Genomic DNA, 24,165 nt, shown 5'->3' with positions numbered 1-24,165 from the left:
TAGTGTTTTACAAGTACTAGAGAATTTTTATTCCAAATTTTATTTTAATAATACACAAAGTTGCTGAGGAAAGGAATCACTGTTCTTACTATTAATGTCGAAGTAATGGCACCTTTTTCCTCGTCTGTTGACGAAGGAGTAATCCAGAGACAGTCCCATCGTGTATGCGATGTCCATTGTGTGAAGATGAAGAAAAGTGACAGGAACAGTTAAAAACGTTCCGCTGTTCTTCTGGAGAGCAGTCGAAATGGATGTCAGTTTGTGACGAATGGATTCTTGGCAGTTAGACCTATTTGTTAAACCAGTGGGTGGTCGTCTTGACATCAACAATTCAATTATAAAATCTCTTATTGTAACCATTTGTAGTTCGTTGACTTTGAGTGGTTTTCTTCTCTTAACAAATATTCCATAACTTGTTCTCAACACTGGTTCCATCTTAACAAGAAAAACAAAACTTCCAAGACAGATGGGTTCATATTTTCATAACGTACAGTTTGAAACGAGCTAAGGACGAGACTTTCTTATGTACCTATATATTTTGTTATATGTATGTATGTACGTATATACAAAGAGCTTATGACCACGCGGAAGAGATATTAGAGTCAAGTGAAAACCTTTGAAATCAACTAACGTTTAGAAACAGCCCGATTGTTCTGAAAATCTTAAGCATAAAGTACTAGTAGTTCAAATACCGGTGTACGATTTCAGTATTTCAGGTGATGTTCGTGTCAAATAGACATTGTTTAACATACTTTGGTAAATCATCGTATTAACAGTGGTGCCAACCCAAAATAAAGCTGTATTTCTTCAAATGGCACTACGTCAGATTACAAGGGAGGATCAGAAACTATAAGATTACAAGGCCGATATTTCTCGAGGTTCCTCTATTATAGAGAAATGAGGAGTATACAGTAATTTTAATACATAGAGTTGGTAACTATGCAGTTTCAGCCACCTGCGGCACTAGTTGTATGTAAATACAAATGGCGACTTGTTTGGTAAACTGGTCTCGCGAAGAACTCCGCTCTGTGTTATTCGATTTCGGCGGGCGAAATATGTAACCGCGGCAAAAATTCACCGGCAGCTGGTAGAGGTTTATGGAGAAGAACTCACCGATGGCGTTATCTTCCTTCACGACATCGCGCGCCCACATACAACCCAGAAGACCAGCACACGGTTGGGGCAGTTCCGCTGGAACATCATCTACCACCGTTCCTAGAGCTCGAATCTCGCTCCAAACTGCTTTTTACATGTTTCCGCACTTGAAGGAGCACCTAGCAGGCCGTCACTTCGCTTCACACAAAGTGGCTGAACACGCAAGGACAACATTTTTACCAGGAGAGAATGTTCAAACTCATTCCACGATGTGACAAGTGCTCAACCGATATGAAGACTACGTCGAAAAATAACCTAATTTATGTACTATCTGTTGGCTGTATTTGTTGTATGAAATAATCTATACACGTTTCACTACAGGCTTTGTAACCTTACTTTTTGATCACTCCTCGTATTACACATTTAATACACGTATGTTAAGCAAAAACGTACAATATTCAGTGTTGCAAACTAATGACGCTATAGTATCACAAACATCAACATTTTGGAAAGCTCTCTTAACAACAACATAGTGGAGACGGAGGAATGCAAATTCAAAATACCTTAGTGACCAACAATATGATGAATTTCGAATGTAAAAAGAAAGTTACAAGTGATTGAAAATTCGAGTTCTTCAAAAGGTTTATATATATATATATATATATATATATATATATATATATATATATATATATTTATCGAAAAGGTTTATTTATTTATCAACACAACAGGCATTACTGCCCAATTACAGTGTCTACATATGAACTTAAATACATAATATTACAGTATAACATAAAACTTGAATACCAATATATATATATAGTGAACCTGATGCTTGAACACAGAATACTAAATTGAAATAATACATTTTACTTTTTTTTTTTTTTTTTTTTTTTTTTTTTTTTTACAAAACACTCAATACTAGTTTTTTGAATGATTTTTCTGAACAATAAAATATGTCTACATCCTCGTAATCTTTAATGATTTTATTGTATGTAGCACAAATTCTCCATGTAGGTGACATATTCAGTGCATTTGTATGTGCCTTTCTGCAGTAGAATAGGCCACTATTTTCCTTGCGTGTTTTGATAGATGGAACCTGTGTCACTATTTTTGTAGTTATGTCTATACAGTCTATTTTGTTGTGCAAAAGTCTGTGTAAGAAAAGGAGATCGTTCAACGTCCGTCTTTGTTCAAGTGTATGTAGTGTAAAGTTACCAAGTAAATTATCATACGGTTCGTATTTTGGGTAAAGTCCTGTCCTCTTGTACGTGAGAAAACGTATGAATTTGCTTTGTATCTGCTCTACTTTTTGGCTACGTGTTTTCACAGAAGTGTTCCAAATAAGTGAGGCATATTCAATTTTTGATCTTACGTAAGAAAAATAAAGCAATTTTAAAGTGTTACCATTTATAAATTCTTTGGTCGTTCTGATAAGAAACCCAATATTTCTATATGCATCTTTGGTAATATTTGCCACATGATGCGCAAAGGTTATTTTTTTTTTTTTTTTTTATCAAATATCACACCTAAATCTTTAATTGTATCTAATTTTTCTAAATTTATTCCATTTATCGAATAAGTAAAGTCATACGTTTTTTCACGTCTACTGTATGACATGGTTTTGCACTTATTAATATTTACTTCAAGTCTATTGGTAGTACACCAGTTTAGTATATTAGTCAGGTCCTGTTGCAGAAGTAGACAGTCATCTATAGATTTCACATTTGCAAATATTTTTAAATCATCTGCAAAGAGTAATTTGTGAGAGTTATGGATATAAAATGGCAAATCATTAATAAATAATAAAAACAAAAGAGGTCCAAGATTAGATCCTTGGGGGACTCCGGAATTTACACGAAATCTTTTAGTTTTAAATTCTTTATATAGAACGGAATGTCTACGTTCACTCAAGTACGAATTGAAAAAAGTTATCATAGGGAGACTAAAATTGAAAGTGGCAAGTTTCTGAATTAGTATGCCATGATCCACAGTATCAAATGCTTTATGAAAATCCGTATAATTATATCTACCTGTCCATTATTATCTAAGGATGAAGTTATGAAATCTGAAATGACAGTTTTATTTCGACAAACTGTTTAGATAACTATAACATCCAATGACATAGATGATTTTCAATACACGTAGAGGACATAATGTCGTTCACAACAGTTTGATATCTCAAAGCATGAAAAGTAAGGGTTGAGATTGGTATTCCCCTTAAAGTGACGTATTTGTGGCAAATTCTAAAAATGATCATTGTTTTCATTTTCTTTTGGCAATATTACAGCAATTGTTTTTGATGAAGTATTGATAGGCATAACAAATTGTGTTCACGCAAAAGCTAAAGGAAGATGGGTTTGGCAAGGTAGTTGAAAATTGATTCCGACATTGTATTCATGCAAATCCTAAAGAAAATAGGCTCGGGAAAAGTACGTGAAAATTGATAACGAAAATTGTGTTTATGCTAAAGCTAAAGAAAATCGGCTCGGGAAAAGTACGTGGAAAAATGATATTGAAAATTGTATTTATGCAAAAGCTAAAGGAAATCGGTTCGGGAAAAGTTCGTGAACATTGATAATTAAATTGTATTCCTGTAAAAACAAAAGAAAATCGGCTCGGGAAAAGTACGTGAAAATTGATAACGAAAATTGTATTTATACGAGGAAATCAGCTTGGGAAAATACGTGAAAATTGATTATGAAAATTGTATTCATGCAATATATAAAGGAAATCGGCTGGGGAAAAGTAGGTAGAAATTGATAAATATTGTATTCGTGCCAAAACTAAAAGGAATCGTCTTGAGAAAAGAAAATTGATCACAAAAATTGTATTTATACAGGTAAATGTGCTCGGGAGAAATACTGAAAATTGTATTCATGCAAAAACTAAAGGGAATTGGCTGTGGAAAAATTGGTGAAAATAGATAATAAAGATTGTATTCGTGCTAAAAATAAGGGGAATTGACTCGAGAAAACAAAATTGATCTAATAGAATTCATCATTTTCGAAAGAACTCTACATATCATAAGGACAAACAGTTGAAGAACGTGCGTGAAAGAGCTTCTGAAGATAACCTGATATGGTTCGTGAGAGTTGAAATGAGTTGAGGTGATTTGAACAAGCGATATGTCAGTAGCGTGATTGGTTATTATTTCCCGCTTCAGTTGCTTTCATAATCTGTTTACCAACGGAGTTTGCTTTGAATTAATTTCCAATCGAAGGGAGGGATGCACGAATGCTCCTGCTACTTCCGAATGAGTGAAGATGTATCCATGCGGGAGCACAACAACTAATTTGCATTGATCTTTCTAATTAGCAGTAGACCTTCAGATGAAATCCTAATGAACTATTGCATCGCTTGTAATTTTGAGAGAAGCAGTTTCGCATGGAAATTGAGGAGGCGTAGGGTAATGGTTGCAAATCTCGTTGTGCAATCGACAGATAATATTTGAAATACCTGGTCATCCACACCGAAAAACGTATTTTTTAGTACAAGAAGATCTATAAGCATATTAGGAATGTGCATGACAAAACCTTGGTTTCTTCTGTAGTGAAACTGGCAATTTGAACTACGGCATGGCCTACAGATCTCTTGTTGTCCTCGAGACGAGAAATAAGACTTTCGCGTCTTGTCTCGTAAATTCTTATGGAATTCTCGTCTCGTCTCGTCTCGTTTAGCTTTTCTCTGTACACGATGGGTGTGACATAGCAACATTCAAACCCTATTTATTATTGAAGTATAATGTGTAATGACTTTAGTATCTTTAAACGTTGGCGAATGCTCTTTACCAACTCGTATAACCACTTCATCAATTTATAGAGTTTTTACGACAAATTATAAACTGTCTCGATTCGTTTTCAAGACGAGACGAGACATTTCTCGTCTGGCGGGCAACACTAAAGACATATTTATAAAGTACTGTATATGCTATTCTCAATTTCTTTTGAAGCATTCTTCGTCACAGGGTTCCTGAGCTACGTAGATCGCTAACGAAACAGTGAATATAGTCATTTCGGTGCTTTTCTCTCTCTCTCTCTCTCTCTCTCTCTTTTTTTTTTTTTTTTTTTTTTTTTTTTTTGTAAATGACAAATTAACTGTCACTGCTTTCCACAATTAATTTCCGATAATCCATTCCCATTACAAGTAATATTACGTCTATTCTGTAGACTTAAGAGACCTAATCACTGCGAAATTAAAATACCGCTTACAGTAATATGTGATATCTTCAAATACATAAAAGATAATCGAAATGAGCGCGCTATATTATTTTACATGAATTATCATTATCACGCCGTTTGCAGCCATTTATAAACGCGGAAATAAATTCCGATTTTCTAAATGGCAGGAAATCGAAAGCAGATAAGTGAGTTGTGATAACGGTATCTTATATAAACTAATATTGTCTAGCGAGCTCCACATTCGATTATCTTTTATTTATTTGAAGATATCATATAATTACTGTAAAATTAGCTGTATTCTAATTGCGCCGTGATGGGGCCTCTTAAAATAATATGCAGCATTCCGACTGAATTCAAGACTTGCACCCGGACACAGATTTAGAGAGGGACTTTGGGGGTACTCCGGGCTTCCACTAAGAATGAGAAACTGCTTTGAAAAGATTACGCGACTGATATTTCTATTTAAATTATTGACGTGATTTAATACACGTACAGTAAAGTTATATAGAATAATATTAGATTTTTTAAAATCAATATTCAAGTTGTAAGATTGCCATTGAAGGTGCAAATACTTGCTTCTTCTTCTTCTTCTTCTTCTTTAGATTTTGTACACATGTGGCGATGTGATTTAAAGCCCTACTAATGCATGCGTTTGTGTAAATGTTTTTCACGTTCTGCAGTTAAGTGCTTTAGACATGTGAGCTTCAGCAACTCTTCTTGTCATTGGAAGTGAATGTCATTCATTCTATTGTACTCACTTTCAATTGACAGAGTTTTTTCTTTATGGAAATCCCAAGAATTCCTCAGCGCCTTCATAAAATATGCATCCTGTGTGCGAAGAGTGTCTGTACACTCCTTGAACCATTAGGCATCAAAGTTCCATTTCACGCGTACGGCTTAATGCGTTCTTCTCAGCCTTTCCTAATGGAAACAGAAATTGATTATAGGAGTTCGTATGATTGTGACAAAGGAGGATTGTGACTTCATTCATTCTAATTTCTTTATATCTACTTTGTTTTCGTTGCGTAAAGGAAGGTTATCGCTTAAAAAGAAAGAAATCCAACTTGTGTTATGCATGAGGATGCAAAATATTGTAGAATGACTATATTCAACCGAGCGAAGTAGCTCAAGTGGTAGAGCGTTGGTTTCGCATTCGAGAGGTCGCGGGTTCGATTCACTTCCGACCATCCTGACTGGGGTTTTCCGGGGTTTCCGTCAGTCGTACCAGTCCTACCTACTAAACAGGCCCTGGCCGATACCTTCCCAAATCCTTTCCATTGTTGTTGCTGTTGTTGGACATCCAGTATAACATGGCCTTTGAGCTGTATCTGGTGATTATTAAATAAATAAATAGGACAACAACGACTCACCAACCTTAGGGTCATATTCATAGAGCAACTCGAACTCGCCACCTCATCTTATACTCACAGAGCAACGTCAGAGACTCCTCGTCCAGACACGTTGCAGATTTTGATTTGGTTGATTGATTGGCTAGAGTTTTGCGTCCCTTTCGGCAGTGAGGCTATGTGAGACGTGGACATACAGCTTAACGTGCTGGCCTCAACCACATGGACTCTCACTGAGAATCGAGAACGTGTCTCTCGCGCTAAAGACGCTTACACTAACCATGTAGCCATGAGGGAGTTCTTGTAGGTTTTGAGAACAGAGAAAATAGTGGACAATGACTTTCCTTATAAAATTATGTTTGGAAGAACATAAAGACTTACAAAATATTTGTTGCATGCAGCATAGTAAGTGAAAAAGTGGAAAAGTTAAAGAAACTAATAGAAAAATATCCGACTGCAAAAGCGCATTGAAAAGCAGATAATAATAATAATAATAATAATAATAATAATAATAATAATAATAATAATAATAATAATAATAATAATAAAGTCCGTAAACAGTAAATAATTGTATAAAAAAATTGAAATATGTGCCAAGGCAAACAGATTAATACCTAATATAAAATTAGTCTGGATGGCAATTTTATAAGACATTTTGAAGTCTGTGTATTAAGATGGATCTCGCAGAGATAGGAATACAAAGTAGAAACTGGATGCAATTAGCTAAGGATAGAAGTCATTGGAGAGCTTTTGTGAACGCGGCACTGAACCTCCGGGTTCCATAGGCCATAGAGTTAGTTAGTTAGTTAGTCAAGCCAACAGCTTAATGTCCTATAAAATTGCCATCCAGACTAATTTTATATTAGGTATTAATCTGTTTGCCTTGGCACATATTTCACACAGACTTCAAAATATAATTCATGAGCCGTTAAGGGGATCTAACTTTTTTTTTTTTTTAATTTATCATTTGTTTCTGTTGATATTTCACAGATTAAAAACCGAGAAGAGCTTCTTCGTGGCTAAGCGATTAGCACACGCGCCTTTGGTGTGGGAGACCCGGGTTCGATTCCAGGCGGGAGCTCCTGTTGTTCGAATTCCTCGTAATTAGTAGGTCCCGTCTCATATAGTTTCACTTCTGAAAGTGACGTTAAACTCAAAATCAATTCAACATTTGAGACCGAGGATAGAATATTGTTTTTATTTATGTGTAGAATATTATCTCATATAGGCGTTCGGCATTGTAGGCCTCACAGATACATGATTCATGACAAGGGTCAGCAATTATGTTCGGATTGTCCGCATTTCTATACGAATATTGTCCTTCAGCTGATGTATTCTTTGTGGTTGTTCCCTACGCTTTGTTCTTCAGGTAGCTCCAAAGAAATTAACGATCATTGGGACATTATCTTCTTCATCTTTGAAGTTCATGAAGCCAATGCAGTAACTTTCACTGGTGATCGTTATCATAACATGTTTGAGACTTGTGAGTCTTGCAGTAGAGAACATGCGTGAGATGTGGTTCCAACAAGATGTAGCCAGAGCACACATGACAAGGGCCTCAATTAAGCTTCTGATGACCTTTTTCGGTCATCGCATCGTCTCAAAAAATACTGAAAGGACTGGCCCTGCCGTTCGCGTGACCTCACTCTGCTGGTTTTCTTTGAGGTTACCTGGAGAGCAAAGTGTATATGAACAAACCACAACCAAACCACGGACCCGTAGCATTGACTCTTGTCGTGCATCATGTGCTACACAGTGTCCCTATCTGTGAGGCCTATAATAGCAGACACACACCTGAGATTATGTTGCACACATAAGCGTAAGCAATCTCCCATTCTTGATTTTTTAAGTCTTGGCCCACCCTATATGTGTCCATAGTAATAATGGGTCTATTTGGCTAAGAATAAAGTGAATGGAGAGTTTTGTGAACGCGGCATTAAATATCCGGGTTCCACAGGCCATAGAGTTGGTTGGTTAGTTAGTCGATAGTAATGAATTGTTGAGCTTTCAGTAAAGTCGGTGGATATTTTTTCCTCTATATATGACTTGTGTCATAGTTGTAATGTATATTAGATTTACCTCTTTTTTTTTTCTTTTGGTTATTACTGTTTTGGTGTACTTCATTATCGGTTAGCGTTATTCTGTCCCAGTAAGTTATGTTTGTTTGTTATTATTATTATTACCTACATGCATTGCTATTCACATATTACAGGTCGTATTGCCTAGCGAAAGATCCTACTTTCTCCCCCATTTTTTCAATTGTGATTGTATGATAATATTTGATGATAGACATACCAATGCCAGAAGTGGTTCTATAATAGAGCTTGTTGCATGCGACTATCTGCATCTGAGAGTTCAGAAATCAGAACTTTGTTTGGCTATGAGTCTTCTACGCAAAGTTGCTATGTCATTCCGATGTTTCCTTAGTACATGCGTATACATATACAAAAGAACAACACAAGTGAAATGGAATGAATCAGTAAAAATACACGTTTGGATGCCGGAAGACAAACAAAGTTGATAAATGAATGAAAAGAAAGCGGAGATTAATGATTGAATTGAGAAATAGACTACAATTATTAAAAAAAGAAAAGAAGTACGTAGAAAATAAAAACAATAACTGCTGTTTAGAGATAAATTGATAATCCTAGGTTAATCGGAGGATTTCGAGTTCAAGTCTAGTACGAGTACTTGGATTCAAATTTTGCGTTAAGCTTCTAAGCTCGCTAGAATTAAGTTGACTCTGGCATCTTTAATATTTTTGTATTTATGCCGAAATCCAGATAAAGTGTTTAGCATTTTAACTGTTACTAGCTGAACCTGTGCTCTCTACACAACGCATCATTCACACAATTAGCATGAATCTCTTTGTCATTCCTCACAACATCTGTACGTGGCCCTTTACAGATATAAGTGAAAGACATCTTGATAAAAATCGGCAAGGGATATCATAAAGGGGAGATTTTTTCGATTATTTTTTCTGAACATCTCGCACCGTTTGCAAGATTTGAGCCTACTTCCGGTTGGAGTTTCTAATTCATGTATGATCAGTGTTTTCTTTCTTCTTGCATGCAATGTGTAAGAGGCAAATACATTACACACACAATTAATTATAGTGTCACTGATATATGGTGTTCATTGGGCAAAGCACTCCAAACAATAAAGATTCATCTTAGACTAGAGAAATGGTTGTCCTTCGTTTTTCATTATCATTTGGCCAGGAAACAAACGCCTGAGAGATACACTAATTCCATTTACATATGTGTGGTGTTGCAATGTATAACTGGTAGGATATGATACTTTAAAATTTCAATACTTCCAGTGTAACCAGGGTGCGAATTACCGGGGGGGATGAGGGGGATTTTCCCCCTCAATCACATTTTGTTCCCCCCCAAAGAAGTCAGCTGAAGTATCCCCACCGGGGATGCTCGCTTTCCCCCTCAAACTATGCTTAGTATAACTCCAAATTTCACTGATTTTTGTTATTTCTTATAAATTTAATCTTCTAGCTGTATTTCGAAATGATCGATGTAAACTGTTCAGTTTTGGTCATTTCTACTTACCACCTAATTACCCACTATTTTCAACGTTGTTTAGTAGAACTATATTATTATGACTACGGTTGTTACTTGCAACTGTACCTTCGTACCCTTCAGTTCGTCATCGTTTGTGAATTTGAATGTACTAATTGCGTATAACAAAGCCACATATAGATTTATAAATGTTCTTAGCGGTTGGCCAAGAAGAAGTAAACAAATAACTTCTTCTACCATACTTGGCGAAGTTCGGATATGTCATATTCATCCTCTATATTTGTATCGATTATCATCTTATTTTAATTTTTGTTATAACATGTTATTTCATTTTCCAGTGTACTCTTTGTTAGCATATGGTCTTCATTCCCTAGTAGGTTGTGTGTATGCAACTCAAAAGTTGCATTTAATTTGTGATAATTAGCATAGTAATCACTGCTTTTACAATTTACGGAAATGAACTTTTGAAACTGTACTCAAAATCTGAGATATAGGTATTCTCTCGTAAGTATATGTTAACGTACACGCTGGGGGATACGCTCCTAGTGAGCAGACATGTTAATGAAGGTGATTTTTAGGTGAATAAGCGAATAATTAAAGATTTGTTTCAGCATTTGTTAATACGACTGGTGCTCCGTGTCATTGTCCGTGTCTGTATAAGCATTTCAACTGGAGCGGGTTTTTTTAGAGTTTACCCTTCATTTTTCCATCTTTTCGCTGTACAGTTTGCTGTCCACGCAATTAATGTTGTCTGAAAAACTTCAGTGTAATGTTTTACTTTATTTGAATAACGTAGCCCATAGTGAATCAACTCATCTTCAACCTAACAGTAAAGTAATTTTTAAGTGTTGACTTTCCGTGCCCATCACGGAATCGATATTTGGAGAAAAAAAGTCGTGATGAGCACAGCTTTAGCGGGAAGTAGAAGCACAAGCTCGAAATTTGAATTGAGAGATTTTAAATATTTGGCCTTCGATTTGACCTTGATGTAAGAAATCGGGACCAGCAACAATCCATTTCTTATTTGATAGGCTAATATCTAGATTTTCTTAAAAAAAAAAAAAAAAAAAAAAAAAAAAAGTCCGGTTTAACTGATAATTTTAGTGGTTTTCACAAGACTGAAGTAGGTTTCTTTTCGCAACCTGTATGCATTAATGCAAAGTGGAAGCTTTCAATATGAGTGGAAAAATTAACATATGCTTGTGATCATGGCTATCGCTCTAGCCGAATTATTAACTAAATAAACCTTAGAGAGCTACGGAGACAAGAGTGAGTACAACATTAAAACACGTTCAGAAAGGTTTAGTGGGGTGTGTGTATGTTACACAATATATATGTGCATAGTTATGGTCGGTAGATTTATTAAATTAATAAATCTCTTATTTATTACACATGCCATACACACACACACACACACACACACACACACACATATATATATATATATATATATATATATATATATATATATATATGGGGAATAAGGGATTTATTGTCTCATTTTGAAATTTGAACCTTCAGACTATGTCCTTTGGCCTAATTTTATCCCCCCCAATATAGGTTATCTAATTCGCACACTGAGTGTAACCCTAAAAAAATGCAATATAGAAATAACGGCCATTTATGTAAATGTTCAATTAGAAGTGGACAATCTACACAAAATTTGTAATCTATCAGTGAAAACGGCATCTTTGTGCAGTTTGTGGTTTCTGAGATATCGTTAAAAGAATTGCCCGCAAACATATAAAAACTATTATTATTATTATTATTATTATTATTATTATTATTATTATTATTATTATTATTATTATTATTATTATTATTATTATTATTATTATTAGCAAGTGTATATTTCTTGAGTTAGTTGAAAAAAGAAAAGGGAAAAGAATTTTAAAGTGCTCACGAAAACATACAGAAAAAAATTGTAACAGTTTGCAAAAATTTAGGTTTGTTCTCATTTTGCTATTTAAGAAAAGGGAAATTCGTTAATCTCAACTGTGTACACTGTAAGTCCTTAAAAGGCAGTTAAAACTGCAACAACAATAATAATACGAGAAAGGATTAGGAACTAAGGTTATAAGGCCGATATTTGTGGAATTTCATCTGATATAGAGGAATAAAGAGTATGTGGCAATTTTAATACATGAAGTTGGCAACTGTGCAGAGTTTCAGCCAGCCACCACCTGTGGCGCTAGTTGTAGGTAAACACAAATGGCGACTCTTTTGGAAAACTGGTCTCGCGAAGAAGTCTGCTCAGTTATTCGTTTTCTATGGGCGAAACATGTAACCTCGGCTGAATTTCACCGGCGGCTGTAGAGGTTTACGGGGAGACTGTAATGTCTCGTCGGCATGTCACACAACGGTGTCGAAAGTTTGCAGCTGGTAGAGAAAACGTCACCGGCGACCCTGCACGGACGTCACCGGCGACCGGAGCTCAGTGGCCGACCCTGCACGGCATCAACAGATTAGAACATAGCCCTCTCCCTACAACCTGGATCTCACTCCAAGCGACCTTCACCTGTTCCCGGACTTGAAGGAGCACTTATAAGGCCGTCAGTTAGCTTCAGACGAGGAGGTGAAACACTTAGTGACAACATGGCTGAACACGCTAGAACAGAATTTTTACCAGGAGGGAATTTTCAAACTCATCCCATGTTGCGACAAGAATCTCAACCGATATGGAAACTATGTCGAAAAATAAACTTAATATATGTACCATCTGTTGGCTGTATTGGTTGTATGAAATAGTGTGTACACGTTTCACTGAAGGTTTTGTAACCTTACTTTCTGATCAACCCTCGTACAATAAATCGTTCAGAAACAATGAAACAGTTGAGAATTATCTTGGAATCTATTCATAAGTTTTCGCTGATATTTTGATACAAGCGAATTGATGAAAATCGACTGTTTTCCCACCTTCATTTTACCGTGTAAATATCAACCAATTCTATGAGTAGGAAAAATACTGTTGTCCTGCACTTGACCTAATCTCTAATTTTCGGTGGACAATGGCATTCTGTGTTATGTTTCAAATGATGGGCGCAGTTCAAAGTTTACATTTTCCCAAAACGATCAGGATATGCTTAGTAAAATGGGGGAAAATTCCAGTCTGGATTAAGCATAAAGTTGACAGGGTAAAACCCTTCTTGTATTTTCCGCCGTCGATCTTTTTTACTTTTTTTTTTTTTTTTTTTGAAAACGTCCCCAAAGTACTTTTGCACTTCTAGATGTGCAAGCGGACCCTGGTTCGATTCCCGGTGGGAACACTCAGTCGAAAAAGTGTAAAATGCTTTTTCAGGCCAGCCATCCTGAATGAGGTTTTCCTGGGTTTTCCTTATTCACACCAGGCAAATGCCTGGATGGTACCTAACATATAGGTCCCAGGCCGCTTCCTTCCTTCCTTCCCTTTCCCCTAATAGTGTGATCGCCGAGGGACGTCATCCCTCGTACGTGTGGACTAACATGGTCATAGATACTGAAAGCGCAGAAATCTTAATTTCTAATCCTAATCCTACACTTCTAGATTTAGTTGTAGACAGTGTAAGCGTGGAAGTTGGAGAGTTTTTGAACACCCTGTAAAGAATGAAAGAATCAGAAGGAGTAACTCACTGAGTGAGGTGGAAATTCAAAACCCAATAATAATAATAATAATAATAATAATAATAAAAATAAAAAAAAAGTATGAATTATGGATTGGGGACACTATAGCATGAACATTCCACATTCCTTGGTTGATTGTACCGAACGAAACAATATGGCGTGTTCCGTTGTCTTACGTTAAAGAATAAAAAAAGGCCTGAGATAAGAAACAGCTACAGCTATGTATTTCTTGTTGATTTGTAGACTTGTAGAGCCAGATGACCGGGTAGCGAAGGAGAGAGAGAAAAATCTTCAGTCTTCAGCGACCCAGGTTAGATTTTCTTCTGTTCTTTTAACTAATCCTTCAGCATCAGAGAGGATGAAACTGCAAGAGAAAGAAATAACGATATTTAATTAAAGAATTGCATTTTAACATGTCTAGGAAAAAAGAAAAAAGTAATCGAATGCAGAATAGTTGTCTTCTCCAGCAGGGAAAGTACTCACTGATAGGGTTGCCAACTGGCCGGTATTTCACCGACCTGGCCGGAAATATTGCTGTTATTTTGATTAAGGCCGGTTACCAGTACAAACTTCTTACAAGCCTCTTTATGACCGGTGTTTTGAAATCTGTAATCCTTCCAGAGTGCCTTCATGAATACAAATTTCCGTTGCATTATACATTAAGCGATAAGTTGGTAATTTTTTTTAAAAAAAAATTATTAACATAATACGGTTAATAACAATTGGATTTTATTGTGAAACATTGTTTTGAACAATAGACAGAAGTATATAATCACAACCTAAATACAACTTTCTTACAAGGCTGTCTATAATGTTTATTATAAATTAATTAGAAATGTTACAGTTTCGGAAGTATATCACTTCCTTCTTCAGACTACTAATCCAACTCTGATCAGTACTAATCGACCACTGTGCCACTGCGGCCCTTAAATGTTCAAACAATCTACTAACATCGTTGAAGGTTTTCTCCTGAAGACATATAATATTGTAAAGAAAGAAACGCGAAATTGTTTTTAAAAAACAGCAGTTTTTAAAAAAATATTTTCAACAGTCCAAAGAAAGAAATTAATGGTCACTTTCAAATTAGCAGTAAGCTTTTACATATATTTTATTTTAATACGTTTTCGCAGTCCGTCAGAAGGAATGTTTTGTCACTGGACATGGTAAAAATCCATTTTTTTCCAAGTTGTTATTTGATAAATTGTCTTTGATCGTACATGATTTTAAACCAAAAATAATATTCTACTTCCGGGAATTTAATCAGGGCGTATTTGAAACTCGCGGCGACATTATCTCCATGCTTTCGGGTGGTCTTCATGAACATAAATTAGTTCCTCTTTTAAATTTCGCGGAAGAGGCAGAAACCTTTCTTGAAGCAAAACATCTAGGTAGGTCATTAATGAGGTCTTGAGTTTAAAGAAAATGTAGACAATAGGAAATATTTGACAATTAAGGAATAGTGAAATAGGCAAAATAAATTCCTCTGAAATTGAAGCAAAGACCTTAGGACTTCATTTTTTTATTATTACTAGGTCAACCTGGGCTCTCTGCATCGCGCATTATTCACATATGTGCATGAATCTCCTTGTCATTACTCACAACATCAGTACACGTCCCTTTACATACACAAGTGAAGGACGTCTTGATAAAAATCAGCAAAGAGTATCGTATCATAAATGGGAGATATTTCGATTGTTTTTTCGATATCTCTTACCGTTTGCAAGATCTGAGCCTACTTCCGGTTGGAGTTTCTAATTCATATATGATCAGTGTTTTCTATTTTCTTGCGTGCAGTATGTAATAAGCAAATACATTATACACACAATTAATTATAATGTCAGTGATATGTGGTTTTCATTGGGCAAAACAATCTAAACAATAAAGATTCGTCTTAGATTGAAGAAATGGTTATCCTTCGTTTTCCATTATCATTTGGTCATAAAGCAATCGCCTGAGAGATATACAACCCCTGTATACAGATGTGTATTGTTGAAATGTATAACTCGTAAGATATGATACTTTTTTAAAAGTTCAACACTTCCAGTGTACCTCTAAAAAATGTAATAAAGAAATAATAGCAAATGTTTTTAAATGTTAACTGAACAATCTACACAAAATTTGCAATCGATCAGTAAAAATAGCATCTTTCTAAAGCTTATGGTTTCCGAGAAATCACTATCCAAAGGATTAACCACAAACATATAAACTTTCCTTGACCACAAGCATATAAACCTAACATCTTAATATATAGATTTTTATATCTGTTAATTAAAAAAAACATGCATTTCTCTAACATTCTGTCATTATTTAAAATCAATATCGGTATTAGTTTGACCAGTAGTATTGTATGATGCAGTTGATATGCTATGAAGTGAAAGAAAGAGAACGTCTTAATTTTTAAAGATTGTGTAATGGAGTATCTAGATTTTGCTTAATAAGTATTTGCGCGGTTTATGTATAGACGCAAACTCATTTAACTGAACTGGTCACTGTAGAGAACAGATGTTGAAAAATTACAATCTTATGAAATTGGGAGAATAGCATTTGTGATTAAGTTTCTCTCTCTCTCTCTTCCTGATGGTGCCTCGTGTCCATCTGGATTCTGTGTTGTTGTGGCTTATGAGATCACGTTCCTCGGTGGTTTCTTCGGAGTGGAGAGGAATTTCTAAAGATTGCCCTAACGGTGTTCGCGTTGTTATCGTATGCGCTGGGACTGGATTGTTATTCGATTGCTTTCTACAGATAAATGGATTCCAGGCATTTTTCGTGCATCAAATGCCTGGCATCTTGATTAGGAACACCAATACAATATCCTGTGGCTTATGGACATTGCAATTGGATACGATAGATTAAGTTCTCTCGCGTTTTTATGTGCTGTGGCCATGTTTTTCTTTCATTATCTACCGGTCGGAGGACAAAGGATTGCGTAAAATACATGGTAGAGAGATTTTTAATAGCATATTCCAGCTGTACCTTGCTTTCAGATTTTACCTTCTGAAGACAAGACTGATTCGCATGCTTTGAATGAATAGAGGGCGTACTCTTCGCAACTTTTACCTGATCTTACCTCTGTAATAATAGTGGTTAGCATCGCTTACAAAACATGCATTTTTATAATTCCTTATTTTGTGCACTTACTATTTTGCATGATATGTGTGGATGATTCTATGAGATGAATTAATCATACTCAGTACTATCCACATTGACTGCAATAGTGTGAAAGTACATTCTGCTCGTTGTCATAGTAATCACTTTATTCTGTCCTTAAGGTGGATCACTAGGTGTTCTCGGTGCTATACTAAATGCTGCTTGAATAGTGCGGCGTTGCCAGATAGTGTCGAGTATTTACTGATGCCAGATAATAAAGGGAGTAATCATGGAATTCTGCTTGGATACGTACTAAAGAAATTAGTTTTCGACCCTTACCGCAATCTCGCTTCTCGAACTGCAACGTTAAAATCCATGGGGGGCGCGGTGGCTCAGTGGTAGAGCGTTCACCTCTGGTGCTTGGGGTCCCGGGTTCGATCCCAGCCCCCGCCAGGTGAACTTTGTGGTGGACAAACACCGTGCTCGTGGGTTTTCTCGGGGTTCTCCCGTTTCCTCCCACTTACTTCATTCCACCATTTCATTCATCTCTCATCATCACCGTCTCCTTTAGCCTAACCGGCATAACCGTGGGACGTAAAACTGAAAGATTTCATTTCATTTCATTTTTTTTAAAATCCATGAATTTTCTTATTGTGACTACTACAGTAAACGTACAAATTTGGCAACAACGCATTATGGCGTTCTGCGCAAGTTTCGTCTCGAAATCTATTTCCTTAAATGTAAATTAATATTTAAACAAAGTGCGAAACATAACATGAGAAATGGTCAAACAATATATCTATTTCGTAATAAGATTGTTACTTTAAAATACTTTACACATACAAATAAACATTTCATAAAACGGAGCACTTCTAGTTAGGTCTTACAGTAAGTGCCATCTTGTGTGCTCATTGTAAAACGAATCAAATATTTTCTTTTATTTGTTACATTTTTTGATATCAGGAGACAGAACCAAATGAATCAGTGTCTTGTGCTGTAGCTGAAACATTACTCTATCTTATAGTACAATATTTATGATATGTAACGTTTCATTGCGCAATAGTTTTAAGGGAATAAGCTAAAACGTACTGACTTCCGGGTAGTGATCCACCTTAATATAACACGCGCTAAGGTGATTAGAGAAAACTAAAATTGTGATGTGTTACGATCTAGATTGTTACATTATGGTGAGAGAATTTTGCCAATATTCTTTTCCTGGAAGAAAAGGTGCCCGTACTCTCATGACTGTGTTATCACAGGGTATAGTAATTTTTACACTTTTAGCATATTGTCCGACAGACCCTCCTCGTCTCTGAATCACGTCTTGCTTTTGGTATATTAACTGCAGATTGGTGACCGTGGATCCACGGCGGTCCTACTATTCTGATGGACATCACAGCATAATATGTCTGTACTTAGATGAAGTTACGTGGGTCGTTCAATATATGTTTCCCTAAACTGTAAAATATAGTATTTATTTTGTAAGATATATTTGTAAACCATGGCCCCTCCTCATCTTTCCACATAAACCCCGTAGAGATTCAGACGTTTATTTGTCTTATTGTTGCCCATTTTGTCCCTTTGCAAAGAAAGAAAGAAAAAAAATTCTTACATTCCACTTCACTTCTTGCTTCGAAACGTTTACCTTGCAATGTAGACTTGAACATCGGAAAGAGATGGAAGTAACTGAGCGCTTAATAAAGGTTATATAGGGAGTGCGGTAGTCGTTCTCACTCTTAAGGGGGCAGACTACTAAATATTTTTCAAAAGCTAACAATTTTTCTTTTGCCAGTTTTTCGTAAGTGAAAAGAGATAATGAAATGTAACTTCCCTCAGTAATAGATAATGTTATTCTACACCCGAAGATACGAATCGGAAGAATTTTCAGTTTTTCCATCCATAGAAATTACAGTGAGACCAGAGTTTGAATTACCCAAAAAATCTAGGTTATGGCAGCGGTTAGAAAAAATGAACTCAACGGCAATTGATGACTTATCATGCTGTCTGTGTTCCTTGTTTATTACTTTTTAAATAATATTTGTATATTAATTTTACTGATAATTCAATATTATTTATTTTGTACTCTTAATTAAAAAATAAATACAAGTATTGTTTAAAAATTAGTTAACAAGGAACACAGACAGTATGATAAGTCATCAATTGCCGTTGAGTTCATTTTTCTAGTCGCTGCCTTAACCTAGATTTTTGGGTAATTCAAATTCTGGTCATACTGTAATTTCTATGGATGGCAACACTGAAATTTCTTCCGATTCGTATTTTCGGGTGTAGAATAACATTATCTATTACTGAGGTAAGTTACACTTCATTATCTCGTTTCATTTACGAAAAATCGACAAAAAGATTAAATTGTTAGCTTTTGAAAAATATTTAGTAGTCGTTCCCATTCTTAATTCTCCAATCTTGTGTCTTGTTTCCATGCTGCGTAGGGATGGTGGGTTATTATCAAGAAGAAGACCAGGTCGCTTATGTTGAATTGTGTTTCCCTGAAGAAGAGTTTAGGTTCGACATAAGCGACTTGGTTTCCTGTCAACTGGTAATAAAGTAGTGCAGTTGAATGTGAGGAGAGTGTTAAATAGCGAGAGCCCTGAGTTTTTTTTTTTTTTTTTTTTTTTTTTTTTAACAAAAGATTTGGACAGATTGGTGCAACGCTGAGACAAATATCTAGTATCTTAAAAAAAAAATTGTTTTAAAGCTTAGGGAAATTTATATATAGAACGAACCACGCATAATAAGATTCATCTGAGAGAACTCCCTTTCACATTCACTGACAGATACGGATACTGTAATTGTCACTGAGGTGTGATTTATAAATAATAGTGTGTCCGGAATTGTATTCTTCTGAAGGTACCCACGAAGGTGCTTCACTTTCATCTAAGCGGATTTTGAACAGCTGCGAAACGTCAAAATCTGAACATGTTGAAGATATCAGAAGATATTGCTGCAAACTATTGAGAATGTTACCTTTAAAGTACATACTCTAAGCTTTTAAATTTTAAAATATAAACAAATGCTAAAGAAATTTGCATTAAAAAAACTACGTGCCGCCTAAAAATCATTGAGCTTTAATATTTCTAGGAGATTATCATGATCATCATCATAGGTATTCTGCCATTACTGGCAGGTCACTTGCCGCAGCTAAGAAGCTTCCATACTCCTGGGTCTTCCGCTAATCTCTCCATCTTCACGTACAAGTCTTCTGTTTTGATATCGTCCATTAATTTTAGTCTCTTCGCCCTTTCCCTCTCTTTCCTGCCACCATACCTTCTAGCACATGGTTCATGATACAGTTGATTCTTAGTCAATGTCTCAACCAGTTTCTCTTTCTCCTCTTAATAATGTTTAAAATTGTTCTTTTCTTCCCACCATTTCTAAGACTCTCTTTATTTGTTTTCTGTTCGACCCAGCTAGAGCTCTTGTATTTCAAATGTGCCCTTGGAAAATATGTGAAGCATATTTCGGCTCTAAAGAAGTGAATGACCTCAGTTGTGTTGCCAATTTGTCATTCAGTCGTGTGGTCTCGGCGAGTGAAGATCGTAGATTACTTAAAATGGCTAACAAGACAGTGCATAGCGAAGCCAGTGAAATAATTCAATGTGGCAATCCTGTCCGCATCCAAGCATTGAGGGATGTCGGTCACAACAACTTGTCTTTCTTCTTTCGAAGGAGGTATGGGAAAAACATATCGACAGCAGCGCCAGCAGGGGCACACTGCAATAGAAAGGCTCTAATTCTCTCCATTCTTCTCCATACCCAAAGAAAAATAACGATAAAGGACTCTCCTGTTGAAAGTGAGTGTGTGACCACGTCCAAGAACAATTCAAGCGACAGGCAACAAGGCACTTGTATCATATGATACATATTTGTGCATCAATTATTGTTTGATGCATTTTATATTTCTGAATAAACGATTTAAATTCAATACCTTATATATCACTCACTCGTTTCACATAAACCGTTTTAATTTTCGTTTCTTTGTTTTTTGCTCTTGCTGTGAGTACTTGTAACAAGAAATTCTTGTTTCGGTGCATACGTGTTTGTGTTGCGGACATATTATTATAGACTTTTCTTGGCTTGAGAAGCATGTTTTTTTTTTTTCATTCTTTTCTTATTAATATCCGTTGTTGTTGGGAAGAGAAATGGCTCGCATGGAGTCACGCGATCCACCTATTCATTAGACGCACCCCTTCCTCCCTCAGCAGGAACTCAACCCGGTCGCCTTCTTCCATTCCATTTACTTCAAATGAAAGCTGCACTTGTTGCGTGTGAAGAATTGTGTGTAAAAGAATGTTTTGAACGATGGATCCACGGAAGAAAAGCAGTTTTAGGCCTCCTATTGGCAAAGGACCTCAACCACCCGAAATGAATGATTCTGCCTGACCTGGAAAAAGAAAACTAGTAAAAATTACTCAAATAAAATGAGTAATTTGATAGTGGACAAAGTATAAGAAAATTCCTTACCACTACATACTTAATAAATACATACTTAACCATGGATGTTATAAAATACAGGATCTGCCTTGAAACCATACGTCACAGTTTCGCCATTCCCACTCTGCGCAATAAAATCTCAATGTTTTGAGCCAACATTTGTGGCGGAAACGAAAGTAGCCAATCAGACGATGGCGGAAATTACAGTAGCCAATCAGACGTGCCAATGTTAGGTTGTGTTTTGTCTTCATTGAGTTAATAGGATGAAAATAAATATCGGCAGATCCTCTCTTTTTAACATTCTTGTACCAAATTTCTCAAAAGTAAATCCCCACGTTGAGCGGGTTTGCATATCCAGGCTCTTAACTATGAAAACATTTACGATCACTTCAACCCCAATCATTTCACAGATTCAACCTGTTGTATATAAGTTATTAGGACGTAAAATTGAATATAATTTATACGAAAAAGACTTTTATGCATTGCAAGACCTGTAACTGCCAAATATTCACCACAAACTTATAGTCGTATCGACATAAACAAAAAGAAGTGTGGAGCAGGAAACTACTTTACCCAAAAGTCAAAAGAGATTCACTGAAGACGTACGAACTGGTCGAGCGGTTTGGGTGATTAGTCTATTAATTAGAAGTTTATGTGTTCAAACCCTGAAGGGAGTATTCGTTTTTTTTGTTTTTTAAAGTGTGTTCCTATTTTCATCAGAGGACTGAGAACATTTCTTTAAATAAATCTTTGGCAACTACTTTTCTCTCAAATTCCATTAGAAGGGAACATTATATGAATTGCAAATCTAAAAGTCACAGCTGAGAACAAAATATTATGTTCAATATTTCATTATTATCCTTTGATTTGTAATGAAAAACTAATTATAAGCATTGACGATTTCAGAAGATTCTCCCCCGGTAATGGTCAATATATGAATGAGAGAAAACTGATAAAACATTATTAGTCCACTTTGAGCATGATCGAAGATAACTTATGGCCACGAATGGGGAAATTTATGTCGACAGAGTCTCAAATTCTCCCACAGGTCATGCCCTAAAATCAGCAGTTTGAAAGGTTTCCTTAACAAATAGAATATTACATTTATTTCTCGTTCTACGTTTCGAAATGGAAAAATCATAATTTTAAAGTGAACTATAATACGATAAGCATAAAGATTTATAGAACTAATGAAGTAAATATTCGTGTGTAAGTTATCGATTTCTAATCAGATTAAAACTCAAATATTCGTTTGCATCGCACTTTAAAGTAAATCCTTTCTATATATAATTCTTACTGGAAAGTATGTTTAACTCCAATTACTTAATCAATATTTTTAATAATATATTTTTATTTTAATACTTTTACTATTCAATGTTGTATACATTACATTTCCCAAAGCAAAAGCTCACAAATGTATAGTGGACTAGTGAATATTATCAAATAAATTATCATTTTGTTTACGTAAATACTGCATCGCCTCATTTGAAACTTCGTACTTTAAATAATAATAATAATAATAATAATAAAATCATAGCCATACCTTTATCAGAACTTCAGGCTTAGTCAATAAATGAATTCAACGTGGTCACTATTCGAAGTTCTATTTAATCTAATCCGATAGAAATACAAAGAGAAACTTCGAAAACAGTAAAAGAAAAAAATGTTACCTTGGTGGGACTGGAACTAACCTTTAAGAGTTCCTTTCAATTTACAGAAAAATGCCTTAGGCACTTTGTTTCTTTTCTTTAAGTTAACTTATTCACCGAACGTATCTGAGAAACTTGTCTCTATTTTCTACTCGGTTATATACGTTTTACAATCATTTCTGTTAATTTTGAACGACAGGAACACGAATACAAAAACATCTAAGAGAATTAAAATTCAAAAGTCCCCCGCCGGGAATCGAACCCGGGACCCCATACACCTTACGCACACGTGCTAGCCACTAGACCAGAGAGGAAAGCAAGTGAAATGCATTTTGTAATATCTGAAGTTTACACCTATTTCAACCTGCTGTAATAATGTTTACCGTATTCGTTACTTTGAGGAATGATATATGTTATTCATATAGGTTCTATTACATATTCGTTCATAAATATTATATAAATTATCAGAATTATTCATGATCTTCCATAGAAATTCACTGGCGCATGCACAGTAGACAGACAGTGTAATTGAAAGGTGAGTTCAACAGATATTATATATTTCGCCGACATTATTTAATAGCTATGTAGAAGAGATAGCAAAAATGAGTTTTCATAATGAAGATGGAATTTCGATAGGAGATAGAATGATGAGGTGTATACGGTTTGGGGTTGATATGATTGTTGTTGCAGAATCTAGAAAGAAAATTAATAAGATGTAGAAAACTTGAGAAAGGCTTCTGAAGAATATGGGATGAAAATAAATGTTAGAAATACAAAATCCATGGTGATTGAAACGAAGCAATCGGTGTCAAATATAGAAGTAGGAGCGGGAAAAAAACAGGTGACTAGTTTTTGATGTCTGAGTAGTATTATTAGCGATATGACATGCGAACGTGAAATGAAAGCAAGGATAGAAATGGCGAAAGAAGCCTTTAGGATGAAGAAAATACTATATTGTGGGGCCTTAGAGTTGAAAAAATAAAAGACTCATAAAATGCTTCGTGTACTGTATTTTACTGTATTTATAGGACAGAAACAAGGACATTACGCAGAAATGATGAGAAACAATTGGAGGCTTTCGAAATATGTGCGTGGAGAAGAATGGAGAGAAATAGCTGGGTCGAGAGGAAAACGAATGAGAGGGTTGGAAATGGAAGAAGAAAAATATTATTAAGAAGAGGAAGAGAAAATGGCTGGGATTTTGGTTAAGAAGGAACTGTATCAT

General features: G+C 35.5%; 1 protein-coding gene across 4 annotated transcripts in view; it reads left to right on the top strand.

Annotated features, from left to right (window-relative positions):
- The window catches only part of Ntan1 (N-terminal amidohydrolase 1), a 434,508-nt gene that overhangs the window by 279,407 nt on the left and 130,936 nt on the right, over positions 1-24,165 (top strand). The window lies entirely within an intron of this gene.

This window comes from Thermobia domestica, chromosome 3, assembly GCF_964235325.1.
Source record: "Thermobia domestica chromosome 3, izTheDome1.hap1.1, whole genome shotgun sequence".
NCBI lineage: Eukaryota > Metazoa > Arthropoda > Insecta > Zygentoma > Lepismatidae > Thermobia > Thermobia domestica.
This window is presented reverse-complemented; position numbering and strand designations above follow the sequence as displayed.